This window comes from Hyalella azteca, unplaced genomic scaffold (assembly GCF_000764305.2).
Source record: "Hyalella azteca isolate HAZT.00-mixed unplaced genomic scaffold, Hazt_2.0.2 contig13457, whole genome shotgun sequence".
Classification (NCBI taxonomy): domain Eukaryota; kingdom Metazoa; phylum Arthropoda; class Malacostraca; order Amphipoda; family Hyalellidae; genus Hyalella; species Hyalella azteca.
Window position 1 is genome coordinate 834,158 of NW_025943380.1, and position 19,231 is coordinate 853,388.

The following is a 19,231-nucleotide window of genomic DNA, read 5'->3' on the forward strand; positions in this document are numbered from 1 at the left end:
GCTAGATGTCAAGAGTAAAAGGCAATGTTTGAAAAAAATTTTAGGAGCTCAAAGCCAGCAAGACTCGTGATGACAGAGGTGTGAGGCACAGCCAGACCAGCAGCCAATGTAACCTATGTGGCAATATTTACAATGCTAATGATGGGAACACATCCTCCAAAACCTCTACCACTGAAAAATGTCATATAACAGGTGCAAGTGTTAAACCACTTATCACAAGATACCTGAGTCCAAATTGAAATAAAACCAGTGCAAGGGCTGTCACTCAAGACCTTGTTGCTGGACCATCTAGTGCTCCAACTGATGGACCTTAACTGACACTAAATTATAGACTTTGCCATTGAAGAATTCTTTTCTTCATCATGAAAAAATATATTTAATGTGCAGTACAGTACAACATTGCAAATGGAAAATTAAAATAAATACAAATTTTCATTATAAAATGTATATTTTCTTTGTCAAGTGTTATAAGTGCCATGTTAAATTACAATACCTATGTAGCAAAAAAGCACAAAAACAATCTTAATTGCCAAGCCCATGATCAGAATTGTCAATGAATATGTCTCAAGTAAATGAAGTAATTGTACATGTCTGTTAACTAAAAACAAAGTCTACATCCCATCATTAAGTGATTTGTCATGTTATCTCTCATTGTGTCCCATTATAAGAGATATAGGTAAATTCCAGGAAATTTTAAGCCTTCTATTTCAACCAGGAATCTCATCTATGGTCTAGGTATCATCCCAGAATTTGCATGGAGTGCTGGAATTTGTCCTGTTTTTTTATTGAGAACCGGGACAAAGCTTCTCGTCTTGTGGAAAAGAGCTACTAAAAGCTCTACTCTACTAACTCTAGTCATGGCCATGACCATGAGCCCATGACTTACAGTGACTAGAGTAGAGCTTTTGAAAAGCTTCAAGTGTTGAAAATTATCTTACTTTGGAGTTTGTAAAATTTGAAACAAAATTTTAGCACCAAGAAGGAAATTTTCAATCTTACTGTGGCAATAGAGGATAAACTATCTCACAATAGTCAAATAGAGTAAACTATTAAGAGACTTAATATAACCTGGGGCTGGGAGTGATGGGACTGGGTGACTGCCACTGACTGGGTCCTGGGCCTTCCGGCCTCCTGGCCCCTGGGTAGCTAATTGCTCTCGCCTCTCAATGTTGAAACTCTTAATACAACAATTACAACCTGGGTAATCACTCCTAATGTAAGAGTTATTAAAAACATTTCAGGCATCTGAATTCTGAATCTTCATAAATTTCCAGGTTATCAACAATCTTCTCTGTCTTTTCATTTCTCAGACCAGTTGAATCCAGTCAAACCAGAAAGGCTGGAAAGAGTCAATGTGAGAATACCTAGGCCAACGTGATTACAAAGACATAGGCCTACCTAAATAATTTGATAGAATCACAGAATTAGATTTAGAGCAATATGAACTTTGTGGAACAGAACTGTTTCAATAATAAAATTATACATAACATACACATACACGATAACCATTAAAGAGTTCCAAACTTCCAACGGCAACTTTTGTTTTTGGTTTTAAGTTGTACCTATTAGCTAGGCTAATTGAAAATCTACTGTAAACAGCCGGCTGACAACCAACAAAAAAAAAAAAAAACATTCATTCAGTAGAATTTAGATGGTCAATGGTCTGCTGGTTCGGAATTCAATTTAGCCCGTTCAAATAATTTGTACGATCTAATAACTCATCAGTATAATATACTCACTCTTCGTCAGTTTGTCGTGGTCTTGGAGTCCCGCGTCAGTGATGAATTAATGCCGTACACAAGAAAATCAAACGATGACTTTCATTTTGATACGACAGTAAATTTTTTTAACGTGATTAATAAGCTTTATGGTATGTACGCAAATGAGCAATTGGAACTGGCATAACATAATCCGTCACAAGTCACGACAAGTGACAAGTTGTTCCATTTTACACTCGTCTCTGATAGAGGCGTTCACTCATATTTGCCGCCACTTGTTCGAACGAATACAAAACTTGTTGACATTTCAAGTGAAGGGATTCAGTGATCAACTTTCGCATTTTTAACCGATAAATGAACGGAATATATTTTTCCTAAAAGTTTTCTTGTAGTTTTCGATGAAAACAGCTGTGTGTTCTCTACGACGTATCAACTATTCAGAAGTCGTGCTAAGACTTTCGAACACCAGCAGGTGCAAGACTGCTTGGTCGAAATTGATGAGCGGGTTGTCAAAAATGCACAATTAAAAAAAAAAAACATTATAATAAAAATTACATCAGAGCTTGATACTAAATTAGAGCTTGATAATCAGATCTCAATACCATATAAGACTAGAATTGCGACAAAAAATTGTTCATAATATTATTATTTATTATTATTTTTTTTTGACATGAAACTGCCATTCCGAGTCTTGATTTTCAGAAAGCATGCATCCTGGGCCTTACCGTCAGTTATTTCCGATTCAAGTATATCTCAGTTTTTAAAATGCATTCATTTATCAACTAGGCGAGTCTCTCCTAAGCAAATATTTTCTTGACTGAGATCAGGCTGTGATAAGGTTTTATCGGAAAGCGTCTGGAACCCCCAAAAAGTAATTTTATATATACGAGTGCTAAATAAAAAAATTTGAGAATGTGCTTCTAAGGAATGAAGAATTAATTAAATTTATTTGAAAATGTCTGATTATTTTGAAGCAAAAGTCAAGTAACTCATATTGAAAATCAGAGTTTTAGCTGAAGCATAATCAATATACTAGTATAGACTAGAAGTGTCGGCACTGAAGAAATAGGCCCATGGCCTGTTGCCGATTCTTGTATTTTTCGTGACTTGATTCACAAGGGATCCTTCCATTGGAACCCGATCTTTCCATAACTGACGATTGATTGAGATAGCTGCTGGACTTATTGCCTGGTCTATAATTTGCTGACTGAACATATGCTCCTGCATAGCTTCGTCTAGTCTGTTTTTGAAGGCGTTCATACTCGGAGCGTCAACGATGCTATCAGGGAGGCTGTTCCACATGTCGGTGACCCGAAGCGAGAAGAAATGTTGTCGCATGGATGTGTTACAACGCAGTTTTTTTAGTTTATAACCGTGGCCCCTGGTGTTGGTTTTTGTTTTAAATTCTATTAATCCTTCTGGGACCTTGTATAAGTCATGAGTATACTTGTATGCTTCAATGAGGTCCTCACGCAGACGTCGATAACTGAGGCTAGGAAGATTCATAATCTTTAATCTTTCCTCATAGGACTTCCCTTTCAAGCCCGTAATTATCCTTGTTGCACGTCTTTTAACACTCTCTATTAAATTTTTGTTATTTTAAAGTTTCGGTGACCACACGACGTTTCCAAACTCTAGGTTCGGGGGCACGACAGCAAAAAACAACTCCTTCATCGCGTTTGCATCTAGGAACTCAAAAGAGCGTCTGAGCAGTCCAAGTCGTTAATGAATGACTGTTTTTATTCTGAACACAAATCTGCCCCCAACATTTTTGTTGCACATATTATATACGTTCGAAATGATTTTTTTATGAGTTAAATTTCATGGAAGATGCGACGGGGCTGTGGACGAGTGCGCGAGTAAAGCCCCGTCCACAGGTTCAAACTTATCGTCAGTCTTGCATGTCATGCCAAAGTTTGACCGACAAGACGGAAGACTGACGAGCGTCCACACTATTCAAACTTTCCTTCAGTCATGTGCGTTCTCGGCAATGGAGGAGCTAGTGCTGCTCGCTGCAGTGATCGCAGTTTGTGCCACAAAAAAATTAGGTTAAAGCGATGCAAACGTACGCGGTGGTCACGAAAATGGTAAAAAAATACCACAATGAGAGTTGATAGACAGCATCCCTACCAGCATCAGGCCGCATTGACGACTTTATTTTGGCACATTATCTTCGGTTTATTTTCTTCGTTCCAAAGTTTTTTTTTGCTGTAGGATCAACTTCTTTGCACTTAGAAATCAATGCCGCATACTGTTCTTGTCACTGTAGCTTTTTGATTGAATATACCACAAACAGGGGAAATGACGATATAATTCGATAAATTCACCATAAGAAATCGTGATATCAGTGTCGGATATGTTGAGATATGAAAAACTAGAGCTAGCGAGGAACGATGTCCCAGCTCTCAACATCAATATAGACTGAGATAGAGTAAAAGTTTGACCAATTAGTCGGTTGCCCGTCCACACACTCAAACTTATCGTCAGTCTTGCATGAAGCCAAATGTCTCGCCCGTCCGTCTTTTCCAGGTTTGTCAAACCTCAAGCTCCACCCACCCGTCATGCACGGCGTCAAAATTTGAGCGTCTATATCTGATATTATTGGAATATGTCTGATATTAGTGGAACCTTGCAGGTTCATGAAACATTTCGTCCGCGATTTAGTACAACTTAAAGATTATTTATATTTTTTGATATCAATGGAACCTTACAAGTTTGAACATTTCGTCACCAGTTGTCGGTCAAACCTGGCATGACATGCAAGACTGACGATAAGTTTGAGCGTGTGGACGGGCTTAAGAGTTTCATTTCAAAGCTAGGTATACATGATTACGTTGAGTCGATGAGCCTTCCAGTTGGAAGACAGCGCTCGTACAGTACGGTGCATGGTAGCCGCAATGCTTGCAAACCGACAAAGAAGGCACTTGGTTCAAGGCGTTGCTTAGACTTACTCGACTAGATTTACAGCTCTAAATATCTCGTTTTTCTTGTATTTTGTTTAAGACACAAAATATAATAAACCTACGTTTCAACATACGTAAATTCGTATCTAAAAAATACAATTCGGAGAAGCAAATTATTTTCACGTATAAACTGTCAATTCACATCAAACTTGAACGAAAGAAAATTTTTCTATCAAAATTACAAAAAGACTAATTGCAAAGAAAAAATCCGAAATTAGAACTCGATGCTGAATTTCACATGCCAACTCAATATCTCGTAATCCATGAGTGACATGAAATGTTAAATAAATTTAATTTTCATTCAAACATTTTGCCGCATGTTAGGTACTCAGCTTCCTCGTGGCTCAAATGAAAAATAATTTCACGTGTGATATATGAAAACGTATTGAAAATAACTTCAAGATTTCAGTCTTTTCGAAAAATTCTCATTCTGAAAATTCGAAATAAATCTGTATCATCAAAATCTGTTCAGTGTTAACCATAGAACTTTACTTCGTTTGAGAAGTTTATGGCAGAACGCAAGAGGATGCTCATTTCTTGACTCCATAATGAAGTTACGAAACACTGACAGCCGAAGATTTCTTGATCTTTACACTTTATTAACTCTGTTTGCACTGATATCGATAATAATCGGTAAGTTTTTGTTTACGCTTATGAGATTATTGATTATTATAACTCATATGTGGTTGAACTCTAAATTTAAAAAAAAAAAGCATTCGCTCAAATTGGGGTTTGGATTGAAAAAATTGTAATCCAATGAAACTGTAATGGAATTCAAATATACAAAGTTTAGCTCCTGCGAGAGCGCCTGCAAGATTAGATATACTTTCACGAGCCTCGTGAATGAAGAGGCAGCTGAATGTTGCACTCAGTATCCCGATTGCTGGGCCTTGAGTGAACCATGCCAGTCGTTGATAAAAAGAGGTGTTAACGAATGAATGTACTATGAACGAAATTCACATAATTGTTAAAAGATGTTAGTTGGGTTTGAAATTAGTCTAAATTAATCTGAAACGTATTGAAATACATCCACGGCATAATTGTTGTAGATTATTGTTCTGGCGCAATCAATTTTTTACACCATCCTGAATATAATGTTTAGTTCGGTGCTGGACATTCTTGGAAAGTTCCATGTTTCACGCTATTTATAATTGGTATTTAAGTGTAGTACAATTTACAGGTTCGAAGATAAATGCCACAATAGTTGTTATCACTTATGAATGACATTCAACTCCAGTCATTTATTGTATCGCATTACAGATGTTCCACCATAACAGCTACTAATTTTTCCATGTGTCACCAACCAAATATCGATTACAATTTTTATCGGCTTTGTCTTGCAGAAAGTCGGACCAAAGTGAACGCAAAAGACACCATTTATGCATGCAACTCCAACAAATATTGGAGCTAAATTATATCTGATTTTTCTTGCAGAAAGTCGTGCAGAAGTCGACACAGAAGCCACAATTAGGGTATACTTCTTGCAGCCCTTGAAACGCCCGAGCGTCGAGAGCTACCTGATCTGGAACAGGACGTTTCCCAGCAACATGACAGCGATGAGTGTGTGCTACCGCATCAGAGTTCACTTCTTCAGACCAGAAGTTACGCTTTTCTCCCTCTTGGGCAGCGACGGCAGTGAAATGAAGACTGGTAGGCTGCAAAAATGACTCCTCATGAATTAGAATAGAATAGATGAATAGAAGTGTCGGCACTGAAGAAATAGGCCCATGGCCTGTTGCCGATTCTTGACTTTTTCGTGAATTGATTCACAAGGGATCCGGCCTTTGGAACCCGATCTTTCCATAACTGACGATTGATTAAGATAGCTGCTGGACTTATTGCCTGGTCCGTAATTTGCTAGGCATTTTAAGACTGAACTGAGGTAACTGGTTGTTCGAGGCTTTCGAAAAATTTACCATACTAATTTTGCGAATATTTTCACGCAATAGTTAGAATTATATAATTTTTTACGATCCAGATGCCCCAGAAAATTTTGAGTCTATGGTAAATTAATAAGTTTTCATGTTTTATGATCACCGTTTAGACATCGGATTGAGCGAGGCTTATCCTTCGATGTAAATGTGAGTTTAAAAGCATCATGTTTTCCCGTGTTTTTTCTTATATTAATCAATTGTTAAAGGTATAATAAAATGATAAATAATTACAGTGAAACAATTTTGAACGCACAAAAAGTAAACGCAATTCAAACGAAACGAAACTGACTCACCTTATAGCTCGGAGATAAGTCGTCAACAAATTTTTATTGACAAGTTTCACGCTAACCATAATTTCCGCAAATCACATGATATGCGACCTTTCTTTACTACTTTCTATTTTCTTCTCTTGACTATTGAAATCTCTTGATTATTGAAATCGCTTGATTATTGAAATCTCTTGATTTTCGAAATCTCTTGATTATTGAAATCTCTTGATTTTCGAAATCTCTTGATTATTGAAATCGCTTGATTATTGAAATCACTTGATTATTGAAATCACTTGATTATTGAAATCTCTTGATTATTGAAATCTCTTGATTATTGAAATCACTTGATTATTGAAATCACTTGATTATTGAAATCTCTTGATTATTGAAATCTCTTGATTATTGAAATCTCTTGACTATCGAAATATCTTGACACAACCCGTAGATGTCGACGGTCTTATAGCCTAATAAAGAGATGAGGCATGACTGTACTTCTTCTTGGTTCTTCTTCTTCATCTTGGTTCTCTGCTTGACTACTAAACCCAATTCATCACTTGACAACTACTTTACCGTGTCCCACAAGACCACAGCAGACGCGGCCTGCAGGTGCAGCAGAACGGCGCTCGCTTAAACACTTCTATCATCACGCCCCTCATGAACTGGGCCGCCTTCTGCATTCTTCTTGATGCCAATCTCGGCCGAATGGCAGTTTCATTCAACGGCAAAATAATTAAGGTAAACTCGCATTAATGATATTCTAAATTTTCATTTCTTAAAGCTTGTTGAATTAAATGAAAAAGCTTGAAGCTTGTTGAATTATTTTTTATATACTCGTATATATATGTTATAAATACTATATTACAAACATTCAAGAGTATAGACAAGATTTGTGGATTCACGAGTATAGACAAAATTAACCGAATTACTTTTTATTGCCAGCCTTTTGTTGTGGTCCACAAAAAGTACTATTAGGCTGTACTCCTATTAGTGCTCCTATTTATTCACATACGTAGTTTTGATTGGCACGATTAATGAATTATTAATTTTATATCATATATTTATTACATACCATTTCACATTAAATAATACTATCCTGATTATATAATAATATTAACTAAATCATTCGTTGAAATTTGGTGTTCCTAACGTAAATATATCAAGTGAAATGAATTGGTGGCTTAACTTGTCAGGATGAGAGGCTCGATGTGAATAAGCTGAACCCCAGCCCTGGGGGAGGTACTGCTCTGGTGGGGCAGGACCAAGACGTACCTGGGGGTGCGTTTGACGCTTCGCAGTCATTTTGGTGAGTAAACTTATTATTATCATGATGATTTCCGCTCGTGTTGAATCAATTTCAATAAATATGTGTGAAAAAGTGATCATGATCATTTTCTTTCGTGTTGAATAAATTTCAACAAATATGTGTGAAAAAGTGATTGTTTTTGCTCGTGTTGAATCAATTTCAATATATATGTGTGAAAGTGATTATTATCATTATCATTTATCATTAATAAATTTCAATAAATATGTGTGAAAAAGTGATTATTTTGCTCGTGTTGAATCAATTTCATTAAATATGTGTGAAAAAGTGATTATTATCATTATCATTTATCATTAATATATTTCAATGAATATATGTGAAAAAGTTACCATTATCATAATAATTTTCGCTCGTGTTGAATAATTTTCAATAAATATGTGTCAAAAAGTTATCATTATCATAATTATTTTCGCTTGTTTTGAATAAATTTCAATAAATATGTGTGAAATGTCAGTTCTTTCAGATTGGAAATCTGGCAAAACAATGCATCAATGTCTACTTGTAAAAAAACTAAAAAAATGAAATAAATGATAATGATATATTTTATCTAGCGCTTGTTAGTGTTATGTTCGCCAAACGCAAATCGTATATAGTTTTATGCACATAACTGCAAAAATATACAATAATTGCCCAACTTTCAGGGGTATGTCATATCGACGCGAGTTAATGAAACGTGAGGATCAATTTCCGAAGACTTTGTGGACCTTATTAGTTTATCTTATATTAGTGGAACCCTGCAGGTTCATGTAACATTTCGTCCACGATAGTACCACTAACAGATTATTTATATTTTTTATACAAGTGGAGCCTTATATGTCTTAACATTTCGTCACCATTCAGTAGCACTAACTGATTACTTATAATTTCGTTATTTGATGACAATTGGTCACCGGTTATAAATTTCATAAAACCAGAATTTTTGAGGCATCCTATCACCAACTACACACTTCACCTCGATTTAAGTCACACTTGACGCAAGGATTGATGCAGCTGACGCGAAAATTCGGCCAGTCAAAGGCCTTCATCAATGCAGCTTTCTATGTTGCAAAACTGATGTACAATAATTCAAAACGTACTAATACTCATATTGGATGATTCGTGTAATATATGATGAGCTGTAGAATTTACTATGGAAGTTTCAACAACCAGGAAGCTTCTATACGATTATATTGTAACAATTGACCATGCAAAAGTGTTTTACGAGCTAGCATATATCAGCCTTTACGTCTGGTTGCAGACAAAAAAATTATGCTCTCTGTGTACCATAGTGATCACACAGAGCAAAGTATCGCGAAGCGTAATTACACAACAACAAATAAAATTTTGAGAAAATGCAAAGCCAGTAAAAAGTTTTGCTTATTTGTACAGCTTCAAGAAAATCAAGCTTCCGTGCTGATTGTCCTGAAGGTAATAGATTGTCCGTGGTAATAGAATTATGGGAATTATTTACCAAAAATAATTCAACTATTTCAACTCAGCATTATGGTTCCCAGAGAGCGCGCATTTTTCATGATTGTTAGTTGCGTTGATGCCAATGAACATTTGTAGGGTCGTTAAAATAAAAAAGAAAATGTAATTCAGTGCTAAGTAAAATTATGGCTTGGCATGTCAATAGTATAAATCATCTCTATAAGAATTTCTCGGTCAAAATGCTAGAGTAAATTGACAAAGAGGAATTCAATTTACGAGCAGCTGGATGACGGATGTTGAGGCGCGACTAATGCAGGTTGTGTTGATAGAGTTGTGTCTTATGCGTCCAGAACCTTGAACAATGGGAACTAAGTAATGTCGTGCAAGCTAGATGCCTGAAAATTTCCGATTTCCGACCTTATTCACAATAAAAAATATTTATGGTCTTAGTTTTGATGTCACCTGTACGATAATTATTGGAGTGCAAAGTTACAAAACTGAAGTAGGATTTATCAAAGTTATAAAGCCTACTTTAGTACGAAAAAAGTACAAATTCAATAGTAAGCGATGGAAAATTTGACTAGAGCATTTTTTAATGCAAACAATATATGCATAGAGTCAAGCCTATACTGAAACTAAAAACAATCCAAACTAAGAAAAAAATTGTGCAACCTTCTTTTCTGGATTGCTTGTAGAATGGAACGTTTTGGTATGCGATGCGGTGTTATTAAAACATAGAAATAATCATTTTGCTCAAATCTAAAATAAACAAATAATTTAAAAGTAAATTTGATGAGTTTAGGATGATGCAATCCAGTAGACAATACCGATTACGCTATAAAGAAAGAAAAATAATACGTAAACCGTGACTCCCAGTCACAAAATCATAATTTAACACGTGATTCAGAATTAAAAGTAACATTATACGTATAGATATTAATTTTAATAAAGATCTGGTAACTGTACAAGAAACGGCAGCTATGCGTATTTTGTACAATTTGAAACGGAGATTCAAACGAATTGTTATGAAACAGCAACTAAAAGTTCGCACTTCGGAAAGGAATGAATCCTTCTCTCCCAAAACATCAAAGAAGAATCTCCTTAATTCTATTCACTCAGTAAAAACGAAATACCAGCATGTTTAAGTTTTCTCTAAAATTAGTACTGCATTTTAGTTACACTTGGCTAAAATTCAAATATATTTAAAATATAAAACTCAATTAAAAATATCTTCATGGGTGGGAGTTCCCGTTGGATTTTCGATCTTATTTTATCATGTGTGAACCCATGTAGTTGCTACGCAATATTTACGCGCGGTCGCATTGTAAAAAAATTTACATTTCACGGCTTAATCATGATCCTTAAAATGAAAAATTTGCCTACAGTTTCTATAGAAGCTGGCGCATTGTTTACACCAAGTAATGATAATGTGCAAAAATTAAATCTGTCATGGAAACCATATGATCATTTTCGCGCACAGCTCCTTAATAGTTGTTACAAATTTGATTACTCTGAAAGATTTGGATCTCTGTAAATTAATTTGTATCAAACTCTGTTCAATATTTATAAATTAAAGTTCATTGTGTTGATTTTTAAATTGAAGCAAACGACTGCCGAAGTTCAAAGAAAGAGATTCGCTTACTGAAGAAGATAAACTTGCACCTAATCTCTTATCTTCTACCACTCCTAATCCATTATACCCATCATTGAAGTGACGTACTCCTAATCTATTATACTCATCATTGAAGTGACGTACTCCTAATCTATTATACTCATCATTGAAGTGACGTACTCCTAATCTATTATACCCATCATTGAAGTGACGTACTCCTAATCTATTATACCCATCATTGAAGTGACGTACTCCTAATCTATTATACCCATCATTGAAGTGACGGACTCCTAGTCTAATACTCTCAGCGGTGGAGTCACATCCATCTAATATTGTTATCCTCTAAAACACCTTATTTATTACATCTTAATGCACCTAATTATTATTACCGTCCGCCTCACCTAATATCCTCTATGACACCTTATCTATTACCATCTTAATGCACCTAATTATTATTACCGTCCGCCTCACCTAATATTATTATCCTCTATGACACCTAATCTATTACCATCTTAATGCACCTAATTATTATTACCGTCCGCCTCACCTAATATTATCATCCTCTATGACACCTTATCTATTACCAATTTTACCATCTTAATACACCTAATTATTATTATCGTCCGCCCCACTTAATATTATTATCCTGGGCCTATACTTTCAAAAAAAGTTAAGAGATCGTAAGTTTATCAGCCAATCATTGACGTCCTTTCAAGCAAAATCCACCAATCAGAGACAAGAAAATAGAGCGTAAGCACTTACGTTCACTTAGTGAATTTTGAAAGTGTGGCCCCTGCTCCCCACCTTGGCAGTGGTGAGGTGACAGACCTGCAAGTCTATAGCCGCGCCCTGAGCGACGCTGAGCTCGAGGATGTGGCGTCGTGCAGAACATCACCGCCCGGTGACCTCATCGACTGGGATAACGACCAGTGGATACTGGGAAGAGACGTTACGGTTGTAAGAACAGCTATCGTAAAATATAATATAAGACAACAATAGATAAAAAGTTATAATGATAATATAAACAACAACCAACTAATAATACTTGGAGAGATTGAGTTAGTATTATTTTTACGTCAATAGCACCAAAGTGTATTAGTTATCCGATGCCGTGGTATATGTAATTAATTCATTTATATCCTAATTCATTTATATCCTTATCGTGTCACCACTTACTTTTCTGAATAATTATCAATAAATAATGGACATTTTCAAACGGAAATCTCTTTAAAATTGTACTTACAAATTAAGGTAGACTTTATACTCTATTTTTTTTGGAAATATGCAAGAAATGAAAAATTTCCCTTGACGGCTGTTCATTGATAAAGTCAAATTAAATGAAGAAACTTGGTCACCCGAATTTTGCTTATGAATTTATTTCATTGGAGTTCAACTACGAATGTCTCACAGCTAGCTTGGTTTACAATGTTGCACTGCTGATATTAAGCAAGAAAAATTGATTTGTAGATTTATTGAAGGATCTAGCTATTAGGACAACCTTGACTCGTTGTAAAGATCGTAATGTTTACCCATCAGAAATTGACGCTCTTTTTAAATGTGTCGCATGGCGGTATTTGGGGCAAATTATTCAATTGTTTAATGAAAATAATTTGTATTATACGTTAGAGATCGATGCTTTTGCGGAAAATTATCTCATTTTATTGATTTTCCGAGTTCACACTTTGGTTACTGATACTTTTCAGCTCATTCTCCAACTCACGTTCTAATTGCAATCTTTTTATTAATATGTCACCAATAGCTTGGAAAATGGAAGTCTGATCAATCGGTGGGGCGTTCTTCATAGACTGTCTATGGCAATCGATGTTTTATTGAAATATATTTCAATAAAGTCAATATCAACTGCTCACCAGGTGAGTGATAAAAATTTCCAAACGTCATTGATAGGGTGTTTTTCGCAGAATATCCATGGCATTCGATATTATGTCTAAATATATAAACTCGTATGAAGTCAATATGAACAAGCCAGCACGTGTACAATTTGAAGCGCGAGTTGAGCGTGTCGGAGACGTGCGAGGTGACGCCATCGCAGCACGTCATGTTTGAGGAGAAGCTGCAGTACCGCTCCGCCCTCAGCCTCTGCGCGGCCTTTGGTGGGACGCTCGCTGCGCCTTCCGACGCCACCGAGCAGCGGGTGAGGCAGACGATATATAATTATTGATATTGGCTGTATCATCTCGTACACTAACTTTCAGCAATGATGAGCCATGCGTGAAAAAGGCGTTATTTAATGATAGATATTGACTTTATTTCTTGACTACGGAACAACTGAAATCTAGAAACGATTTTAAACCTACAGTCCGTTGAAAAGATTTGAATGTACTGGTGGCCAGTCAAGAAAAATACTAGAATCGGAGAATCGGTGACAGGCCTATCCAGGCCTATTCTTCAATGCCGAAGATACTATACTTTAATATTCTATGCTATACTATTACACTACTACTTGAGAGCCTCCTTAAGCTGCGCGTCAGGCAAGCCGATGTTTTTTTACGGGCAGAAACTCGACTACCATCTCTCCAGCAAGGAGAGTCTTGAGGTGTAGTCGTTGCAATCATTGTCCATGGAACTATAGTTGTTACAGGAAATCATCACAAAACTACAACTAGAAAGTCTATTTAAATCTTGAATGATTTATCCAATTCTAATATTCTCGGGATCCATCTTACTTGCGGCTTCTGCTTTTTCATTATACAGTCCGAAAAAATGAAGGCCACTAGACGATGGACTTTTGGAAATTAATTTTCATAATCGGTAGGATTGCGCACCTAATCGAAGTTATGAGTTAAGTTAGTGTAATTCAAGCTTAAAAAATTCAAGATTTAAACTCTTAGTGTTAACTTTTTGTATCATTTTGCTATTGGTAAATCTTCAGGAAGTTTACGAGATCGCATTGAGAAGTGTGTCTGCGTGCGCGTCGCCGAGCGGTCACCTCACTTGGCTCGGCATAACGGACGCTGGCACGGACGGGCAGTGGCGCCGAGCCCGCGACGGCCAAAAGGTAGGGTCGGTCTTCGCCTAGATTAATCTACATCAGCTAGATTAACCTACTGCGCCTATAGATTAATCTACTAGACGTGGATTAATCTACTGCGCCTATATTAACCTACTGCGCGTAGATTAATCTACTAGACGTGGATTAATCTACTGCGCCTAGATCATCCTGCTGCTCCTAGATTAATCTACTAGACGTGGATTAATCTACTGCGCCTAGATTAACCTACTGCTCCTAGATTATTCTACTAGACGTGGATTAATCTACTGCGCCTAGATTAACCTACTGCTCCTAGATTAATCTACTAGACGTGGATTAACCTACTGCTCCTAGATTAACCTACTGCTCCTTGATTATTCCACTGCGCCTAGATTAATATAGTGTGCCTAGATTAATATACATGACCTGTAGTGATTTACTTGAACTAGAGTAATATGCTTCATCTACATTAATATGTTCCATCTATACACACACACATACACACACGCACATGGGTGTGCTTTACATAGACTAATCTACTTCGCTTAATCTCCAAATAAAATTAACGATTAATCTCCAAACGATAAAAAACGATTAATCTCCAAATAAAAGCTTGCGGTGTAAGTGAAATTTTCTGAAACGGAAATGCACTTGAATAAAATTTTGTCCAGGTGTTATTCGGTAAAAAATAGCAAACCACAACTTGTCTGGCATTTTTGCCAACTCAGGTAGAATATATCAGTAGCATGCAAATAAATTCAGGATTGATTGAAGACTTATTATCGTAGGTGCTTCTCAGAATCTGTGGTTTTGCTGACATCTTCCTGATGAATTAGTATTCAAATTCATAAGCAGCGCGTGAATAAGTACAAAGTTTTACTTCATTTGAAGTGATGATCAGAAATGAGTTAATTTTTTCGCTAATGCGTTTTGGAAGCCTGCATGGAACTATTCAATTCAAACGGAAGCAGTCAGTTGAAGGTGCTTTTAAGTCTTGTTAAAACTAAATATTTGTGAAGATGCCATCCATTGTAGGTATTGGGAAACGATTTATCAAAACTCAATGGGATTATATTACTTTCTTTTTACATTTTTTTCTTTGTTATGATTGCATAACTGTATTTTCAGGTGACTTTTTTCAACTGGACGAGCGGTCAACCCAACGGGAAGGAGTCCGAGAACTGCGCAGTGCTGAACCCGCAAGGTGGCTGGGCCGACGTCAACTGCGACGGCAGCTATAAAGTCTGTGCGCTGTGTAAGCTCACGGTACCTGTGTTATTTAGGTGAGTTAAGGACATGAATGGCATCACTCACTTGGACATGAGTGAAGCGTGTGGATGTCATCACTTACTTGGACATGAGTGAAGCTTGTGGTTGTCATCACTTACTTGGACATGAGTGAAGCGTGTGGATGCCATCACTCACTTGGACATGAATGAAACTTGTGGATGTCATCACGTGCTCGAACATGCATGAGTGAAAGCCTCATTCGTTGCTGTCAGTTATTTATCACTTAGGTACTTCTGGCATTTTTATTTTTTTTTTGCGATTTTAAACAGTTGGAAATAAGTTACCCGAATCAGTTAAAGGGGGAGCAAAGCATAATTGCTAAGAGTATTTGCCTACTGATTTACTCACATTGCGTGTATTGTTATGTAAGCAAAATATCACTGCACACGTCGGTGGGTATACGCGATATAACACTTGCTCTCTTTAATAGCATCTTATTTGCAAGGGACTTGAACCATACACTCGCCTCTGTACGCAAATATTATTTTACTTTTTTTTAACTGGCTTGAATAGTTTTTGAGACAAATTCATATTCATAAGGACAAAAACCTATAAGTTTTTTCTTCCACGTTGTAAAACATTCAAAGGATATCACGTTATCTGTGCAGGCTTCGTGGGATGTGTGAATATCTTGAATACGACAATGACTTCGTGCTGGACGGCGTAAGAAACGGAAAACCTTATTTTCGAGGCTATTTTCGATCAGAAATATACTTCGATCCCGGCCTTGGCGCATGGAGGCTCCAGAACACAGAGGTACGAATTGGAGAAATAAGTTCATGGTGTTTATAGGTAATGACTGTGCATATAATTTTTGTACAGAGTACATCTTACCTTTATAAGCGTGGTTTGTCATTCAGTCGTTTCGCATTTCCTTCAACAATTTGTTTGGAAGTTAAAGGTTGAGTACTATTAAAAAGGCATTTTTATAAAGCCGGATAAACCTTATTTATTTATTATTTTATTTTATAGCCACTTTAATTGTATGAATGTTGCCGCTCATATATATTAACTCAGAAAGGTCGACCTGATAAATACTATCAAAAAAGAGATCTCCAAAATAACGAAAAAAGAGAATGGAAGTGAGACTGTGAGCTTTGTAGTATAAGGAATAAATCAAGAGAATAAATTAGAGTTTTGCAAATTTCGAGTCTCCCTCAAAAGTACCCAGACAATGAAAATACCGAATCAGTTTTGACCACCATTAGCCAGTTCTACCGTTGAATTTTAGGTTTTCCACGCAACTGAGACCTAGAAAACTTCCATTCAGAATAAATCAAAACCACTGCTTTCAAAAGGATTACGACAAAATACTGATATAGTAACAGCTGAGCTAACGCTAACACTAAACAAATTAAATTGAAGAATGTAAATAAATTAAATTAATTAATTACGTAGTAAAAATAAATTTATTATAAATAACAAGTAAAATTAGATGTACGCGGCAAAACAAAAGCACGTACGCGAAATTAAAAATTAAATGAACTATTAAACTGCTGAATTTATTAAATGTCGAAATTATCAATTAAATAAAATTGACGCGGCAGAACGAAAGCATGTACACGAAATTAAAAATTAAATGAACTATTAAACTGCTTTATTTATTAAATGTCGAAATTATAAATTAAATAAAATTCACGCTGCAGAACGAAAGCACATACGCGAAGTTAGAAATTAAATGAACTAATAAACTGCTTAATTTATTAAATAATAAATTAAATAAAATTGACGCGGCAGAACGAAGGCACATACGCGACATTAAAAACTAAATGAACTTTTAACCTGCTTAATTTAATAAATTATAAATTAAATAAAATTGACGCGGCTGAACGAAGGCACATACGCGACATAAAAAATTAAATGAACTATTAAACTGCTTAATTTAATAAATTATAAATTAAATAAAATTGACGCGGCAAATAAACCTAACGTTATTTTTGTTTAATAATTTGTTACTTCTTATCAATAAAAATATTATGAAATAAACCTAACGTTATTTCTGTTTAATAATTTGTTACTTATTGTCAATGAAAATACTATTAAATAATCTTAACATTATTTCTGTTTAATAATTTGTTACTTATTATCAATAAAAATATAATGAAATAAACCTAACGTTATTTCTGTTTAATAATTTGTTACTTCTTATCAATAAAAATATTATTAAATTATCCTAACATTATTTATGAATGATATTTTTTATCTATAGTAAATACGCAATGAATAATTTAGTAAAAAAAATTTGCATAATAAGAATGATTTATGGTGAATATGTCATAAGATTTTCTGGATTATTTTGCATTTATTCTGAATTAATTACGTATATCAACGTGTTAATTACACAGGTGTGTGATCGTAGAGATCAATGTCCGGACCACACAGACGAGACCGACTGTTCCCTCACCGTCGTGCCCGAGGGCTACCAGAGGACGCTGCCGCCGCCCTCACTTCTGAGGGTCGCGTACAACAACACACCTGTCTCTGTCTACATCAACGTCTCTGTCTCGTGAGTGTCTGCATCAACGTCTCTGTCTCGTGAGTGTCTACATCAACGTCTCTGTCTCGTGAGTGTCTACATCAACGGAAATAACTGTCTACATCAACGTCTCTGTCTCGTGAGTGTCTGCATCAACGTCTCTGTCTCGCGAGTGTCTACATCATCGTCTCTGTCTCGTTAGCATGTACTGATAGTTTCTTTGCGTCTCTGTGAACAATAACATCATTATTACGTGCTCGAGTGAGTGTAAGCTGCAGATCGACGCTGTATTCTTTAAAACTCATTGAATAAGTTTTGTATAAAAGTCCCATGTTTACATGCGAAATGTATAACAGTATTGAAGTATCCTTAATTTTAATCCTTGTTACTCATTATCGTTTACACAGGGCGTTCTATGACGTTCAATCTGTGAGCAACCGCTTCAACGTGGAGTTCAAGCTGCTGGTGATCTGGAAGGATCCAAGGCTTAAGTTCAGACACTTGAAGAACGACCATCAGCTCAATATTATTCAGGCCGAGGAGGTGGAATGCATTGCAATATTCTTACTTTTGTTTATGTAGGTTACGTGTATATTAATAACTAGGAATAACCCTTCCATATAATTCGAGTAGGCTAACTGTAGTCAATAAGCAGGAAAACAATTTAAGATTTATTAATAAAATGCGATAGTTAAATATATCGGTATTGCTAATTTTCCAATCTTGAACGAAACAGCGTTAAGAAAGAAGTTATGCGCCGGGTAGTTTTTATAACCATGGCTTGCTGAAAGTGATAGATTTTGCACTTACAATTTGTTTACCAGCCCTAGAACAAAAAATCAAATTGATCATTATCGTTAATTACTAGATGCTTATCGCAAACACATAGTTGTTCATGCTGCCTAATAAGTTACCAATATTTCACTGATCACTTCCTAAAATTATATTTTCGAATTTTGCTTTAGGTAAACGGCAGCATATGGGTTCCGGAAATCAGTTCACATATTCACAAATCATATGCAACACATAGTTGTTCATGCTGCCTAATAAGTTACCAATATTTCACTGATCACTTCCAAAAATTCTATTTTCGAATTTTACTTTAGGTAAACGGCAGCATATGGGTTCCGGAAATCAGTTTTCTGAATTCAGAAGGCAATATGAATTCCCTGGTGGATTCTAAAACAATGATTACCGTGTCAATGATCGGCAATCCTAGGGGCGACGACATCAAATTTCAACGTGAAGG